The sequence below is a fragment of the Calonectris borealis genome, chromosome 1 (assembly GCF_964195595.1).
Source record: "Calonectris borealis chromosome 1, bCalBor7.hap1.2, whole genome shotgun sequence".
Classification (NCBI taxonomy): domain Eukaryota; kingdom Metazoa; phylum Chordata; class Aves; order Procellariiformes; family Procellariidae; genus Calonectris; species Calonectris borealis.
In genome coordinates this window covers 9,280,543-9,299,373 of record NC_134312.1, presented here as the reverse complement: position 1 = coordinate 9,299,373, position 18,831 = coordinate 9,280,543, and positions in this window count along the sequence as shown.

The following is an 18,831-nucleotide window of genomic DNA, read 5'->3' as shown; positions in this document are numbered from 1 at the left end:
GAATTCCGAAGGAAGGCTGAACACTGCTTCCCTTCAGTTCTTGGAAAATACTGGGCTTTGCTTCCAATTGTTCTATTACAACACAACTTATTTAGTGCATGGAGAGCAGCCAGTGGGAAAAATCAGTTATTGTCATGTCACCTAACAAGGAGCAATAGAAGGTAATTCTGAAAATTTATTCCAAAGACAGTCTGAAGCCCAAGCAAAAGATAATAATGAACATATCCTAATAAAAAAGGTAGAATTTCAGTCTGATAGAAATAGCTTCTAATGGAACATTTTACAAGATATATTCAAAGAACATTTAAAATCCCAGCGTTATGGAAAACAATGGCAACAATCCCATTGGCTTTAGTAAGCCTACAATTTCAGTGCAAAATTTTTAAACTGGGGGCCAAGTTAATGAGAAATCTTAACTCTTGTGATAACAGGCCTCTTTTCTGAATTGTTAATTATTTACTAAACCTGAACTTCAATCTCTTCTTCAAACATATACCGTATAATATATATTTCAAGAATATATGTAGAACAGATGGACAGATAACATTTTCAGTAAAAAGAAATGAATCAGAACTCAGAGTCAATTGAGCTGAAATTTCTTCATTGAGATGAAGAAAATGAAGATCAGTTATGTGTTTGTATTTCTACATTTACTACGTTTGGCTTGGAGAGAGTGTGTTTATGAGCTTCACAGCCTATCCAAATCCAGAAAATACTGAAAATCTCTCCAAGAAGTTTCTCTAAATGTCACAACACTTACCATACAATTTCAGGAGAACAGAGTAATTTAATCTTTAAAAAGTTACTGGAATACTTGTAGGAAATAATTCTGACCAGATCTTCTGCTGTTGTGAATTAACTTATCTGCATTGATTTTGCTGACATTTTACCTCTTTACATCACTACTTTCCAAATCTCTTTTTAAAATTTCCTTAATTTGCACAGGATTTGCCTTTTCCTCATAGGCTCATGAGCCCAGGAACCTGAAAACATATTCCAGGAAGATTATATTTCTTGTTATAAAAGCAAAGATCAGTTCATGATGCAAATTCCCTGTGAAATCTCTGATTTTTAAAGAAAAATTGTAAATAAAATGATCACCTGGTTGTCTATAGTGTATTTGTTTCTATTATTATGGCACTAGGAAAAGATTCAAATAAAGGCTTTTGTTAAAAATACTCTGTTTTCAATAACTAACCATAAAAATTTTGTGATCTGAATAATCTTCTATTTATTGGATGTTGCTTTGTCAGTTAGCAAAAGAGCATGAAATAGTCAACAAGGAATCACTGACATTATGGTTGTGTTGACACTCACTGTACAGTTTTACTTCTGCAGAAAATAAAGGGTAACATGAAAGAGGAGATTACAAGTCTCACCTAGACATGATCTGAAATAAAAAAACCTTATGCAGGGCATAGCAAAAACCACCTGGGTTCATAGCAACTTCATATGGCAACACCTGTAAAAAGGACAGAACCCCAACCATGACTTCTGCTGAGTTCTAACTTTTCATATTAGTATTGATTCATCAATAAGAACTCCTGGGAGAGAATCATGTTTCTTAACTGGAAGTTCACACTTTTAACATGTGCAACATGCTTTTCTCACCAGGTTTTGAAGTGCCACAATGGTTGAATTTTAGTTCAAAACTGTAGAGAATGATCTTTTACTTATAACTGCATTTTTATTTTACAAGTTTGTTGTTGTGGGTTATTTTTATGATTTTTTCCCCCAATTAATTAATTAATGTTCTTCTAGCACAGTTTTATTTTATTTTCCAAAAAGTATCAAAACTGGAGTTGTAGGTTTCCGGGTGCGGCTGTGCAGAGCACCAAGGATCATGAATCTTCTGTCATCCTAAGGATTTCTGAATTACAGGCAATCTTACATAGGCTGAGTTCATGATCCAAGGAAAGAGGCTAATTTAATTAGGTGTAAATTACAGATGCTGAAAGTTCCTGTTTGCTTCCTCCTTGCACTAAAGCTCGTAGAAGCAGCATTTATACTTCTCATTATTTATAATAGCCTTTAACACAAAAGTGACACTAATAGTGAAACATGTGACCTCTAAGGAGGGAATTTGTTTGTTCAATGTTAAGAAAAGAAGTCTAAAAATACCTAATGGGATGATGTACAGACTCCTAGACATGCACAGTGGAAGGATGAGAGACAATGAATACAAGTTGCAAAACAGAAATTCTTCTTAGATATTAGGATTTTATTTTATTTTATTTTATTTTATTTTATTTTATTTTATTTTATTTTATTTTTAACCAGGAAGATGGGCAAACATGGGAAAAAGGGCCCAGTCTGTGCAGACTCTGTACTTTGAGATATTCAACACTTAACTGGACAAGGTTCCCAGCACCTGTTAGACCTTCTTTGAGCAAGGGGTTAGATCAGGTGAACTCTGGAGGATCCTTCTGGCCTAACATGACTCTATGATTCAGACTCATCTCTGTATTCTAGGATTAGAGGAATTAATTTACTATACCAAGAACAAGAATTTATGTGGTTTTTTCCTTTTTTTTTCTCTAAAACATATTTTTGAATTATTATTCTTTTAAACTTTGTTGGTTATATGGAAATGAATGGTCATTTTTTTTTCTGTTCAGAATATTTTTTTTTTAAACTACCAGTTTTGAGGGCTAAAAATGGTGACCAGAATAATATGCTGGCTTCCAGCTTTCTATAAGCAAATACAGGGTCCAGGACATGTTTCTTTGCAATAGTGCTTTAAAGCAAGTGTCTGGAAAAAAGGTGTTTTATAACCACTGGAAAATTTACAGTAATACGTTTCAGGTTTGTGATAAGCATTACTTAGTCATTAAAGAGGATGAAGGTTAAATCCTTCAGGAAATGCTGTGGAGCTGTATATTTTTTAAATATCCCTTAATAAAACCACAGAAATTTTCTATATTTCACAAAATATTTATTGCATGCCATTAACTGAAAACAACGCCATCAATGCTGTGGGAAAGACGTATATGAGAATCTTAACAGTGATATGAAATTATTTTGCTTGCAAGGTTTCAATTTCCAAATCTACCATAACATAACAAAATGTGGAGAGCAAATCCATCAACTGTGAATCAGTGGTTCAAAATCTTGCCTTTCACTTTGGAGTTAAGCTAGCTAAAGAGCAGGGGTAAAAGAATATGAATAACTTCAGTTGCTTAAAATTCTTGTTAAACACATCTATGCATTATCAGTTATATGATACAGCCAAGCATTTGCTTTAGGCTTTTATTATCTTAGCTTGGAAAATATGGGAAAATGTTTCATGGGACTAAAAATTAAAACCACGCTAAATATCTGGAACATCAATATTACCATAGAACTCTGGTAAGTGACATTAATTACTGAAAGGACCATTGAAAATTCCTACATTTTCCAAGCTGTGAGCAGCAGTGTCTGTTCTTCAGAAAATACGGTGTCTCATGATGTGCATTACTTTCTCTTAAGACTCTAGTCCCAGAATCAGTTTACTATACAAGAATGTTAATGCGTGTCTATTTATTTGTCACTCTTGCTTTTATAATGGTGAAGAAAAAAAATTAAAACAATGTGAATTTTAAGATACACATAGCAGAAGACAAAAAAAAGTATCTCAAATGTTATCCCAAAATTTCCAGTCTAACTGGCGATTTGAAACTTTTCTGTGTATAAAATTCAGATCTGGATACATATGTTAAGTTTCTGCAAAATATTTGATGGTTCTTAATAAGTCCAGAAGTTCAAGACATTTAGAGAAATGAGCAATACTCTGACAATACCTTTCATGTCAATGGAATCTTGTCTTTTTTTATATGAAAGCATTACTATTTGGTTTTGAAAAGACAGATTAGTGCTTGATGTTGAAGCTACTGGTTTTGCTGAATAACTTAACTAACATAATTATGATAATCCTGTTTGAAATTTATAAAATGAAATTATGGAAATCCAGAGATGCAAGTAGACAGTAAATCATGTATTTCAATGAATTTTGTAACTGTCCAATGTAATCATGCAGCTTAATCCTTTTGTGCTCTTTTCTGTGAATTTTGACATGATGGAGGCAGTGAATATTTCAGCCTATCTCTAGCATTCAGTCTTTGTTGACTTTCCGTGCAAGGTAGTGGACAAACTTTTTCTTTTGCCTGAATTCTGATGTATCTGCCCAACCTTTCTAACTTGCTTTTTCATGCCTCTCAAACTCATTGTGAACCTCTGCCTTCCTGATTTTATTCTTGTGTGTTTTGTCACTCCTTTATGCCCTTCCTTGGCAGTGAATCATAGAATCATAGAATCATAAAATCATTAATGTTGGAAAAGATCTCTAAGATCATCAAGTCCAACCATCAACTCAACACCACCATGCCCACTAAACCATGTCCCTAAGCGCCTCATCTACACATCTTGTAAATACTTCCAGGGATGGTGACCATTCTTTCAGTAAAGAAATTTTTCTTAATGTCCAATCTAAACCTCCCTTGGCGCAACTTGAGGCCATTTCCTCTCGTCCTATTGCTAGTTACTTGGCAGAAGAGACGGACCCCCACCTCGCTACAACCTCCTTTCAGGTAGTTGTAGAGCACGATAAGGTCTCCCCTCAGCCTCCTCTTCTCCAGACTAAACAGTCCCAGTTCCCTCAGCCACTCCTCATAAGACTTGTTCTCCAGACCTTTCACCAGCTCCGTTGCCCTTCTCTGGACATGCTCCAGCACCTCCATGTCCTTCTTGTAGTGAGGGGCCCAAACACAGTATTCGAGGTGCGGCCTCACCAGTGCCGAGTACAGGGGCACGATCACCTCCCTAGTCCTGCTGGCCACACTATTTCTGATACAGGCCAGGATGCCATTGGCCTTCTTGGTCACCTGGGCACGCTGCCGGCTCATATTCAGCCAGTTGTCAACAAGGTCTTTTTCCTCTGGGCAGCTTTCCAGCCACTCTTCCCCAAGCCTGTAGCGTTACATGGGGTTGTTGTGGCCAAAGTGCAGGACCCGGCACTTGGCCTTGTTGAACCTCATTGGCTTCACAATTGTCCTCAGCCCATTGATCCAGCCTGTCCAGGTTCCTCTGCAGAGCCTTCCTACCCTCGAGCAGATCAACACTCCCGCCCAGCTTGGTGTCATCTGCAAACTTACTGAGGGTGCACTCGATCCCCTCATCCAGATCATTGATAAAGATATTGAACAGGACCGGCCCCAGTACTGAGCCCTGGGGAACACCGCTCGTGATCGGCTGCCAACTGGATTTAACTCCGTTCACCACAACCCTTCAGGCTCAGCCTTCCAGCCAGTTTTTTACCCAGCGAAGAGTGTACCTGTCTAAGCCATGAGCCGCCAGCTTCTCTAGGAGAAGGCTGTGGGAGACAGTGTCAAAGGCTTTACTGAAGTCCAGGTAGACCACATCCACAGCCTTTCCCTCATCCACTAGGCGGGTCACCTGGTCATAGAAGGAGATCAGGTTGGTCAAACAGAACCTGCCTTCCATGAACCTGTGCTGGCTGGGCCTGATCCCCTGGTTGTCCTGGACATGGCTTGTGAGCGCCCTCAGACTAACCGCTCCATGATTTTCTACAACACTGAGGTCAGGCCGACCGGCCTGTAGTTCCCTGGCTCCTCCTTCCGGCCCTTCTTGTAGATCTTTAGTTCCATTTTCTTTCTAATTTTCTAACACTTAAAAGCTCAGTTGACCTATATTACCATATTGGTCACTAGCATACTTTCTACTTTTCTGTGGTGTTGCAACAAGACAGGCTAGGACTGGAGGAACTAAAAGCAATGACCAGTGCCATCTCTAAGGTTTTGGGGTTTTGAGGTTTTTTGGTTTACAACAGTGTCCAGGGAAATATTCATTGGGTTGGATCTCCTGATTATACAGCCCCGTTCATTTACTCCCCATGTTTAGTCTCTGTGTGCAAGGCAAAAAGCACAGAGTCCTATTATACCAGGCATAAAGCAGTTGGGGAATCTTCAAGGAAAGCTTTATGAGAAAAAGAGGGGCAAAAGATCTTTAGTGCATTGCTTATGGCCTCCTGAGACCTTTAAAAATAATTTCATTGTCGATCAGTCTGACAAAGAAGGATATGATGGTAAAGTCAAGTTTCTGGTCTCATAGAGATTGCCCTCCTGAGATGCACCAGTGGCAGAAAAAGCACAACATTGCCATCTACATTTGAACACAGTCACTCATGAAATACTGTCGTCTTTATCCAGTCTATAGTTCAATGCCTTCATCTCTCCCACTGCGTCAGAGTTTCCTTGATGATATTTTTCTATAGCTGGGCCATCTTTACACATTGGAAAGACTTCAATGGGTGCAATATCATGCCCTTCAAGATTTACATTTGAAATAGTTTAAGATTAAAGGAAACCTATTTAACTAACTATGTAACTGAAGACAAGGGATTTTGAGCACAGCAGGCAGTGTGGGAGGGTAAAAGACTGTGCAAAGGAGTAAGTGATATTGGGAACTTCTCTGTGCTTTTCATATCTCCACTTAGCATAAGAATAACTGATGCAGAGGAAAAAGAAAACATGTGGTATACTGGATGCTTTCCAGACAAATGAAGAAAAAGTCTAAAACAGATTGAGTGGAATTAGTGGAAACACGTTGAGTCTAAAGTTCTAAAAGAATATGATCTTGATTGGGAAACATATGTTTGAGGATTTCATCTTGAGGAGAGGAAGAGAAATACAGCTTGAAATTCTCTGGCTCAGATTCCTCTTGTATAGTTATTTATACCTGCGTGTAATTGAAATAAAACACTGCTATCAACTCCAATGAGCCACATTGATAAATACAGCCTGCTGACCAGGCTCTCTGTTGGTCTGCTAAAAACATCCATGAACCCTAAATTCTGATCCTTATGGTGTTTAAAGCCTTCTCCAGCTAGGTCATTAAAGATAGTAATTACTGAACCTTGTCTTCCTAGCTCACAAACCTTAATGTCCTTACTTGGGCAAATGGTATGGATCTTAATCATATAAATTCAAGCTAATAGATCTTTAAATGAAGTTGACCTATGCCTAGGTCACTGGCAATATGGCTTTGTGAGTAATTGATTCTTCACTCAGACTGGAATCAAACCCTCTCAGAATTTTTGTCAAATCAAAACCATTCATCAATTTCAACTCAGTTTTGCATCTAGGTTACATAAGGGAAGCCTACGTGGTTTTAGTAATTACTGTATTTATCATATATCACATGAGATCTCTCTTGAAATCCCTATGCCTATAGTCTATAGAAGAATGAACACAATTTAAAAGGCATCAGCAGCTGAATAAGAGAAAGTCTTGCAATAAAATATTATATACTACAAAAAGGAAAATTCAGCCTCGAAAATGAATGTATTTGAGAATGAAAGGAAGGCAAAGGTGGTTTTTTGGGTTCGTGGTGGGGTTTTTTTTGACATTTTACCTTTTTTTTTTTAAAATGTATTTAGATGCTAAATTGTATTCTAAAATCTAAATACAAAACCAGTGTTTATTTCAAGTCAGATCATTTTTTTCCTTCAACACATAAATTTTTATATTTTGAAAGGAAACTTTTTTTTATCTTTAGTAGAGTGTTACACCAACTTCCTCAGCAGTTTAACAAATGGGCTAAAAAACCCAGCTGTTCCTACACTGATTATTCTATTGATACTGTTCGCTTCCATTACTTGTACATTGATTCATTACAAAGAATATTCATTTGAAGGGAAGCATGAGTAGATATTGCTCTTTGTCGCCTCAGATTTACAAGAATTAAGCAGTATTCAACCCCAAATATTTTCATCATGGTATTGGTAGAATTAGTAATTATTTACATGAGTTGAAACCTAGCAGCTGACATAACAAGAGAGGCTACTACATTGTGTAAGTCAAATTCAGATGATTTGGGCTAAATCTTTATTTAGTGTCACCTGACATAGATCTCTTGGATTCAGCACTATATTTATACTAGATGAATAGGTTTTGTTTATAAGACTATTTCATTCAGTGTGGAGGTGGCTAACAAGTTTAAAGGTAGACATGTATGTATATGTTTATATTTATGTATGCATGTATGAACATGCGTATCGTGGAGCATGAAGTATTGTATTATGTAGCCCAAGTGTATTAAGTCCGTGAGAAGACATTGCTGTCAGTTACTTCGTTTCGATGGTAGGGAACATCCTTGTTATTTTTCTCCATCGCTGAGAAAGGCTTGAAACTGTGAGCTCAGAAACAGAAGTCAAAGAAACAATACGCTGTATGTGTTACTGGAATTCCTGTAAGCCATTGCTTTGAACCCTTAGGGTTTGACAACATTGATTTAAAGCAACAGGCTGTGCAATGTCATGTCACATATCATTTGCACTTTGTGTAAGATGATAGAGAGTGTGGACAAGTGTGTGTGTGTGTATCCTCTGTAGTTTATAAATCAGATTAAGTTCAGAAAAGCAAGCAGTAATTTCTGATGCCTGGGTTAAATTTAAAAAAAACTAACTGGATATTCAACAGTGAACACATTCTTGGTGAAAATATCAGAGAGTTATTAAACTATAAATTTAATCTTAAAATTCTATGCTTCTAGTAATGAATACCAGCTTGTTGTGAGCTTTTTTGTACTGTTCATAGAATTCTGATCAGTAAAATGAACATTTGGAAGTACTGGGTCTTGTTGACAATGGAAAACAGGGGTGTTAAATATAAATCGTGGTACAACATAATCAAGAAAAGTAAACTAAGATTTTTTTCTATAAAAACATTATACAGCCATTTTATAACAGAACCAGCTCACAGCATATAATCGCATTTTAACAGCTGTTGCCAAATTAGGTAAAAGCTCTGACAGAAAACTTGTTAATTATGTGATTTAGGCCTCACAGGCAGTCTAAACCAGTCAGAAATGGAAAGAATCACTGATTCAAGGAGATGATCCTATTGTTTGTATTTTTGTTACAATAGCAAATAGTTGTCACAAGTCTCAAGCTTGGGAAATACCACAAGACTACTCCTGGGTAGTACAGGGTAGAAAGAACTTAAACTGGAAGAGGCAAATGTAGGACAAAGCATCAGTCTTATTTTATAGGATGCAGCGGGCTTAAGGAAGAAATTTTCTAGGATCTTTAACTGCGTATCCCTGGTTTCTCCATACTGAAATGGAAGAAATAAGTAACTGCTGTAGGCAATTCATTCTCCTCTGCAATAGGTGTTCAACGTAAACTCCTAAGGGTGCATGTCTCAAAGCTGTGGAGATGCTGAGCCATGGTCTAGGACACAGCCTGCATTAGACTGCTAGATGACTAGGTGGCTCAGGCGGGGCATGGAGTTGTGCATCCACATCACATACTGCTACAAGCAGGACTTCCAGTCCACTTCCTTCTCTCAGAGATGTCCTGCTCCTTGGTCTAGAACACAATCTGAGGCAAGAATCTGTTTTTACTGAAACTTTTTCACCTCCTATTTAAATATGTACTAAAGTAGAGATTTAAATCTGTCTCTCAAGAAAGTATCCCAGTCACCTGCAGTAGAGTTATTTTCTCCTTCTCTCCCTTAGATGCTATTTTAGGCAAGTTTCAACAAGAGCTACACCTCAGTTTGTTTTATTGTTTGAAGATTTAGACAGCGAAGGTATGTTTTGTAGATTCAAATTCTTTAAGTCAGATTTGAATCCGAGCTATCTAATCTAATGTCAGAGAGCTCTGTGTGCTGAGTTATTTACTATGAAGGGAAAGTGGTTTATTTTCTTTTTGCATGGAAGGATTTACTGCTTAAGTAATCCTCATCTTCTCCTAAGGGTTTCATTTTGGCTATAGGCACTTCTTCACTCAAAGTTCAGGCTTTTCTGAATTCCATTTTCAGGTGCTTATTTTTTTCTCCTCATTGCATGGGAAGCTGATGCGACTATTACAGAGGCTGTGAATTCCATTGGGAGGTTATATATGTAAAATATATCACCTCTAGTATGTAAGCACCCTTAATATGCTCTAATATCTGAGATCCCCTAGCTTGTGACTACATAATATGGCCTTTAGGAAATATTAAAACAGGTTATGTTTTATACTTCCCTCCTCCAGTGACATTACAATCTTATCCTGGTCTCTAAAGTCTCCTTCTGCTTGGGATTGACAAGCATCATCTCCTCATTTGAGGATCCAGGTCTTATTCAGATTTTGTCTTTCAAAGTACAGTCACAGAGAAGTGAATTTGTAGGATTGTAGGACACCACCAGCACCACCCCCCATTTTATGTGTGACTCTTGGAGTTATTTTTTTGCCTGAAATGAATCTATTCTTTCACACTGCCTGCAGGAATCTGAATCCATTGTGCCTACTCTCTAGGAGAATACTTGACATGACCCAGATACTGCAAGACTGACACCTTTCTTTCGTGTGGAAACAGCTGTATTTTTCATGCAATACTTAAATATTTATTAGGTCAGAACAAGAGAAAACATTTTTTTTTTAACAGTTACAGAACTCACCTGGACAAAAATAGTTCTGGGTTCTATTTCTTTTTCTAATTAATAATATCTTGTTTTATATTAACTAGTTTGTAGAGCAAGGGCTAGAAGCAAACCAGGTCACTGTCTTGGGCCCAGTTAATGTTTAATTATTCTATGTAAAGTGGAGCAACTAAAAAAAAAAAAAAAAAAAAAAAAAAGACTGGGGCAAGTCAAGTTCAAATTCCTTATAGCTAAAAAGAAAGTCAGATTCAGACTTTCTACTTCCCACTATCCTGGTTTTGGCTGGGACAGAGTTAATTTTCTTCCTAGTAACTGATATAGTGCTGTGTTTTGGATTTACTATGAGAATAATGTTGATAACACACTGAGTTTTAGTTGTTGCTAAGTAGTGCTTACACTAGTCAAGGGCTTTGCAGCTTCCCACGCTCTTCCGACTGAGAAGGCTGGAGATACACAAGAAGCTGGGAGGGGGCACAGCCAGGACAGCTGACCCACACTGGCCATATGATGTCATGTTCAGTATATAAACTAGGGGAAAGCTGGCCAGGGGGTCGCTGCTCAGGAAGTGGCTGGGCATTGGTTGGCAGGTGGAGCGATTGCATTGTGCATCACTTATTTTGTGTATACTTTTATTTCCTTTTTTTTTTCCCCCTTCCTTTTCTGTCCTATTAAACTGTCTTTATCTCAATCCATGAGTCTTACTTCCCCCCCCCCCCCCCGATTCATTCCCCCATCCCACTGGGGGCGGGGAGTGAGCGAAGAGCTGTGTGGTGTTTAGCTGCCTGCTGGGTTAAACCACGACACCCACATAAGTGTCCTAACCCTTGCATTAATAGCAGAGCCTAGGAATGCAATGTCTTCATTGGTATTTTGTGCAGAATCTCATATTCCAAGTATGATGAAGAACACTAAATGGATTCAACCCTACTGGGCAGGAGATCTTGGTCTGCGAACTTGAATATGGAAAAGATGAGAGGACAGAGGAAGTTGAGGCAGATTCTTATGGACAACTATAGATGGCTGTAAAATATCATGCTAAAAAGACAGAAACAGGCCTACAGTACTTACAAATTTAGAAGCAGTTGAAAAGGTGGTCCATGAAGACTTCAATTTTGATTTTTGCATCTAAAGATGCAAATCCCTTTGTGAATATAGCCAAGAACTCTGTTTCAAAGAAAACTGATCAGAGAAAGTATCTAAGCCACTTAGCAAAATCGTTGGGAAGCTCCCAAATCACATATCTGCTTTCGGAAACATCATTCTTAATAGGCTGTTCTTTCTTAGGACATTTTTGGCAACATCAGGAATTAAAGTCAGATTTTCTGAATTTGAGTCTAGTGTTTTAACCATAACAGCAGTCTGTTCTCAGAGCTTGAAGTTCACAAATGCAGGTATAAATCATCAGAAACCCACTGGAGAGATGCCAGTGTAAACCAAAGCCCAGTGTAGGACGGAAGAGATTCAGGCAATAAAAAGTGTCTTATTCCTCTCCTTTTTTCCACTTTTCAACTCTTCAATTTTAATCCTCTTTGAAGGTATATGAAAACAATTATATTAAATATAATCTCTGTAAAAGAAAAAAAAGAGAGACTTATTCTGGTACCTCAGTGTTTTATTATCTCACTATAATTCTCTAGATAAAAAAAAAAATTGATTTTTTACCATTAACACCAGAGCTAATGGCAAAAATATTTAAATCACATTTTTCTTCCAAGAAGAAATGTCAAAACTTTTCAGACCTTCCCTTTCTCCTTCCCTGCTGGTCCTGCCTATATTATACTACTCCGTCTATTCCTGGTGACATGACTTGGAGAAGCCCATGTGTGTTATGACTACCTGACATGAGACTATGTCCTATTTCTCTGTTCTCCAAGTTATCATCCAGAAACTCTTACATTTTGCCTGCTATATTGGGTTAATTGGATTAGTCACCTGATTAAAGGTTTTATTTTTCAGGATCAAGTTCTTCCTCTATAGTAAAGAAAAAAAGAAAAAAAAAAAAGCATTTTTGAATTTTTATTCTTAGAAGTACGGATTTTTTTTATATATATAAATTGAAGAAAATCTGTCGGAACTGGTCCTACTCTCCATGGAAAAGAAAAATCTGGGACGTAGCCTAGTTGAAATTTTCAGTATTAAGAAAGGGAGATAAGTGAAAATATAAAGTAAGCTCAAAGGGTGGGCTTTTGTTATTATTACTTAAAGGGAAAAACTAAAGGACTAAACTGAAATATTAGGTAACAATGAGCAAACAGGGACTTGGGCAAGGTTGCTTCACTCTCAGAGAAGGAGACATATGGAATAAGTTACTAGTGAAGGTAACTGAAGTACAGTCTCACAGAGATAAAGGGATACCTAAATCTGTTTCTGGAAGGGAGGATTGAAAAATAGGGTGAAAAAAGCAAGTAGGGTGGATTAAGCTAAACTATGCCAGGACAGGCATGTCAGCACATGTGAACCTTTTCTCTCTCTGCAATTCTGCTGTTTATTTGCTTTCTTGCGTTATCAGCCCATAATATCAGAGCCATACTGTCACTTTAACTCTTTCACATCTATGAATTTCCCCTGTGCTATTCAATCCCCAGTGCATCAGTGAATTATGCCTGGAGCATTCAGACACTCGGGACCGGTATAACGATGTGTTCTTGGTACGCAAGCGTTGTGAAGCAAGTGATAGACAACTAAGGTGAGATTCTTCTCACCTAAGTACAGTATAAGCATCTGCTGCTGAACAGATGCTTTTTACAGTAACTGGACAGAAAAAGGCATATTTTAGCAAGCCATCTGAACTATTTCAGTAGGATGAGATAAATTGGGCCATAAAAGTTTCTATTTCTCTTCACTGAATATAAAAAGAGCATAGGAAAATTCACACAGACATAGTAATCCAAACCTTAGAGGCCTACAGTTATTCACATGAATTGACATCACTCTCGATGCTATGTCAAGAAGCAAAACCATTTCAATCTGAGTTATCTGAGGCCAATTCAGCAACCGTGATATGGACTGTGATTCAGAGACACCTGAGCAAGCAGACTTGCCTTGAAACCAGCCCAGGGAAGTCAATGTAAAGCTGCTCCAGCTTAGAAGCAGAGTTTGATGGCTTTGGTATAGGTCTGTTATAATGTCTCCATTTGGTTTGGAGAAAAATAATTTCTCTGAGTAACTCTCCATTGGGTTGTGTAGATGTAACCTGCAACAGAAATGAAATCCTTTCACAAGAAATAATGCCTGATGTTCAAGTCCTCTGGTGGGAATGTGCTTCAGTTACATACTGTCCTGGTTTTGGCTGAGACCACTTTCTCCCACATATTTATGTTCTGCATCTTCTAACTTTCAGAATAAATTCAACAGCAGATAGATTCAGGAGAGCTGTAAGTAATTATATTTCTCCATCTCATCTACTGAAGAATCTAGGATGGTACAGACATTGGAGATGGGATACCAAAATTGATATATGTTTCGAAATATTTTTGCACGCTGGGGAGTGCTACCATTTTCTACCTTAAGGCATCAAAACTTTTATGGCTCAGTTCTGCTTAGACAGTGTAGTTTATGGTTTTCAAAATTCAGAAACCAATTCAGAGCACATGGCTCTCTCATGATTCTTTCCCCTGAAGCAGTTAGACTTTATACAAAACATTTAAATAACCAAAAGAGAATGATTACAGCCAACTACTCACACAGCTAGAATATGGGACATGTGGACATAACATTAGCAGAAGAGAATGAGAAATACTTGCTCTCAGGTAATCTACAACACATTCATCTGTATCTGTAGATATAACCAGCTTCAAAAAGAGAATTGTCTCTTTGCTGTTTACCAGATCATTTTCTGTCTGAACTAGTTAGCTTATCCCCAGGGCTGTACAAACTACAAATTATGAATCCTTCAATATATCTATTTTGCAATGTTTAAGAGTCCTCTCCTGGGATGTGTTGAAGTCCCTAGTGTAAATCAAACAGAATAGGAAACTGAGTCTTTATCTTCCAGATTCCAAGTGGTGGTCCTACACACTGGACTGCTGAATTACAGAAAATGGAATAAATTAATCCATCCTGAACATGTGTCTTGTCCAAACCTTTTCTCTATCTTGCATTCAGATGAAAGTGCTTGGGGTTACAAACCTAGATGTACTTTTTTTTTTTTTTTGTAACTGATAAATGCAGTTTCTGGAGATTAAATACCAATTTGAAAAATAATCCATAGTTTTTTCGAACAAACTCAATCTTGTAACACCTGTGATAGGATAAATGTTAATGGGAATGCTGTGGGTAATGTTGTTAACTGAGCATCGTGAGAAACTGTGCATGATTCAAAACTTAGTTTAATTAAGGAACTTATCACTCCCCTTTTTCTACTGCTATTTTTCCCCCAAAAAAAATAATGTTTAGGCAAAAATATTTTCAATTAAAAATATGATGTAAAATTATCAGTCTATTTTATAATATAATGAAGTATATAACTTCATAAGTTATATCCACTACTGCACTTGTTACATTCCTATTAACTATATTGCATTACTACACCTGAAGAACTTTTAATGATTCTTTCAAATATTATAGAAATTATTGCAATGGAATGGATGTATTTCAAATAGATTTGTAACAGTTAAGAGATGTCCAAATATCTTTCACCTCAAAATCCTGCTGGATCATACATGTATTTTTGCTACCTTTTTTAGAGGCCTAGTTTAATTTAACACGTGCCACTGTGTTCTTTGATTGCTTGGAGAAACTAATGAACAGCATAAAATAATTATGTTCTGTCGTTTCTCTTACTCTTACCGTACTCTGTGTTACGCAATCACTGCAATGCTCTTCCTACGAACCTTGGCTGCATTCCACTATGAGTTCTTATTTAATAACTTCATCTCTAGGACTACAAAGAATCATAATCTGTTTCTATCCAAGTGCTGAAATTAATTTTGTGGAAATCTATCTCTGTATGTTACAATGCTGGCTATTGAAGCAATCTTGAAAGCAGACACCATGTGGGGGGAAGGAAGGAGGGGAGCAGGGAGAGAAATAAAAAGAAAGAAAACTTTGGCCCCAGCTCACAGAAATCAAGCTGTGTTCTGTGATGCTCTGAAAAAAAAAGGGTGGTCTCCTCCCCACCAGAAGTCACGCAACAGCAGCAGATACCCTCTCCAAGCTGCTGTCTATGCATTCTCTGTTTCCTCACCTCAGAGGAGTGAAAAGATGCCTCTCTTGAGAGGATAAACACGTGAAAAGAATTCTATTCACAACATCTCTGAAGGCTATCACCGACTTAGATGTCTACTGGGATGTTTCAGTGATTTTACTATCAAACTTCTGTACCTTGTTGAGTCAATGGAGAGTTCTGAAAAGTCTTAAATTAGGTACATATAGTAGATTTTTAAACTCTTTCCCTTCTTTAAGGTGGTATCTCAAGACTCTGGATAGGATGTGTCTGAACTTGTGTGTGACTTTTTAAGCACCTGCCTCTGTCGTAGCAACCACACTGGACTGTCTGAATATCCTGAATATACAGTAGTGGTGGTTTAGAAGACATAAGTGGAGATTTGACCTGTTCTCAGTATTTCCTTACATCATTATATTAGAAAACCATCTGGAAGTGCCTCTGTTCAAGATTTCTTATCATTTCAAAGGCATTTTGGGGAACACAGCCATTTGGGTAACACAGCAATTCTGCTTAATCCATGAATTCAACATCTGCAGGAAGAAACAGAGAATATTAAAGAGCACAAGATACTAGTCAATATTCACCATGTAAGTGATGCCTCAGTCAACTGAGGGTTAATATTAACTGAGATACTCAGAAGTAATCTGGAAAAAAAACTTCATTTCACATTATTGCTGGATGAAAACCCTGATGCCGTACAGATGGTACCAAAAACAAAAAGAGAGGGACACTCATGGGAGATTTTTGTTTAATTTATTTTTACCTACACGATTGGTGCAGTATACACTGCACCATATATATGCATGTGGCTCTCTGCACACTGCTCTGCTTATTTATCCAACTGATGTTGACACTACAAGTCTGTGTTTGGCAAAAACTCATGGTCGAATGTCGATCTTTTTATGAACACATGCACACAAGCATAGAGATGAACAAATGGATTTGGCTTATTAGCTTACTGATTTGGAATATAGTGGGTTCAGGACAGAGACAAGGGCCTTGCCTTAGCAAATGCTACAAAGGACAGCATTCTCCAACTCTGTTCCTTTTCATAATTAAAATGAGCGATGGATGCAAGGCAAAAAATGTTGTCATTCATAGCAAAGGTTTCAGTCAGCCAGAAAACATTTAGTGTCAGAGACGTTGCAGTTTACCTCAGAAATAATATTATCAAACTTTAATACAGAAGTGACCATGTCTTTTCAAATATTTCATTCCTCATGAAACTGTGCCAGGTACTAACACTGTCTGCCGGCATCCAACTGACACACTCCAGTAGTAATAAATGGGGCACTGTATGTCTAAGCTCCCTAGCTGAGATATGACATTAACTCTTGACCTTCAAATGAAAAGAAAACTCAGTATCTCCTGTTACTATTATAAATGTTGACTTTAGTATTCATTATTAAAGAACACATTTCGGTCTCATTCCACACTGCATCATGCTATGTATGGATCTATAACAGTTTTCATTTGTACTGTTTCTTTTCACTTTGTCTGCATCTGATAAGCCAGAAACCTTGGGGACTGAACCAAAACACAAGCATTACTGAAGAAACAGGCCTGGGAGATTTTCTGCTTCATCTCATGACACCATGTTTGTGTAACGTTATAGACTAATACAGCCTTTATTGTACTGCACATGAAAACGTGAATACAATTAAATTACCTTTTTATATCCCATACACACAGTATGCACAAACCCCACATTCAAGTAACACATCAATTGATATGTCTTAGATCCTCTTCTGGGCCACTTCATAATCAAGATGAGCTGTTGTAGTTCTCAGTGATGAACTTTTAGCTCAAACCACAGAAAATTAGGCTTTTCTGATCCAGAGACCCTTATCTCACTCTCTAACACACGAGCCAAAAATATGTTATTAGGTATAGCAGTCAGAGGCAAAAGATTGCATACTTCTTTCAAAAAGTATCCACTATGAAATTTGGAAAAGAAATTAATTTGCTGAAATTAGATCAGACCCTGTTACCTCATTGCAGAGCATTAATAGTTTAATCCATGAATTGCACAATGACAGGAATTACTTGTGGAAGCTCTATTTGTTAGTCTCCCTAGTCTGACCAATAAGCACCAAAGTTGTCTATTTTCTTATGAGTGGAATGGATGTGAAAATTTGGAATTGGAAGGGTGTGTTTCAGCAACCAACTTGAAAATGTTAATTTTTTGGTTTAGCATTACATATTTATGAAAGACTTTATCATGGATGGCAGGGACTGTCTGGCTGCTGAATTATGATTGCTATCCTTGGAGGCATTGCAGAGAAAGAGGCTAGTATAGCTACTGGATTAGTCATATATTTAAATTAAGCCCAAGTTTTTATTGACTCTTAACTGTTGCCATCTAATCTCTCATGAGCACTGAATACAATGTGGTTTCTATTGAACAAATCTTTTAATGACCATTGTTGTACTTCTCAGCTGAGGCCAGACTTTCAATACGTTGATCATATTCTCCCTGTTGCAGGTGATACTCCAGAAAAGCCTATGAAACATGGAGATCGATTTTTATTCTGTCATCTAAGGGATGTCTTTAAAACTCCTAGGCTGAACTGTGTGAAATGTTTTGCCAGGGAAATACACTGAGTTTGCTGTGATACACTCATCCTGGTAGCACAAAAAGCATGCCAATCCTTGTGTACTAATCAGGATGGAAATCCAAGCTGCCATGGGAAATATCACCACTCCATGTGCAGAGCAGTTATACTGGTTCACCTGCAGAACAACTGCATTAGTCTACATTATATGCAGCTGTTTTGCAGTCAGTTAAGGAGCAGAAAGATAGAAGAGAAGAGAATACCTTGGGCACAGGCAACACCTGATGTCCAAGGCCTCGCTTCCACAAGCTTGAGGCTGGAACTTGCTCTGCCATCGTAAACTGTGGTATGGAAGGATTGACTGACCTAGTTCTCCTTATCCTAAGGAACAAGATGTTCCTGCCAGAGTTACAGCTCCATCATGTAAGTCAGCTTAATTAAGTATTCATAGATGGTGAGAGTCAGCTGCAGTCTAAGATTTGTACTTTTAGGTGTTTACATGCAAGCTAGGTTGAAGAATAGTTGCTGAAATATTAGCACTTAGTGTCATTCTAGGCACTGTGTAATAAACCACATGGTCTTCAGCTGTTGCTCTGGAAGGGCACAGCTCCTTTATAAACCCAATGTCGTATCTTCCACCCCATGCAGTTGTCTTGGATACCCAAAGCTGTCTCAAATGTCACTACA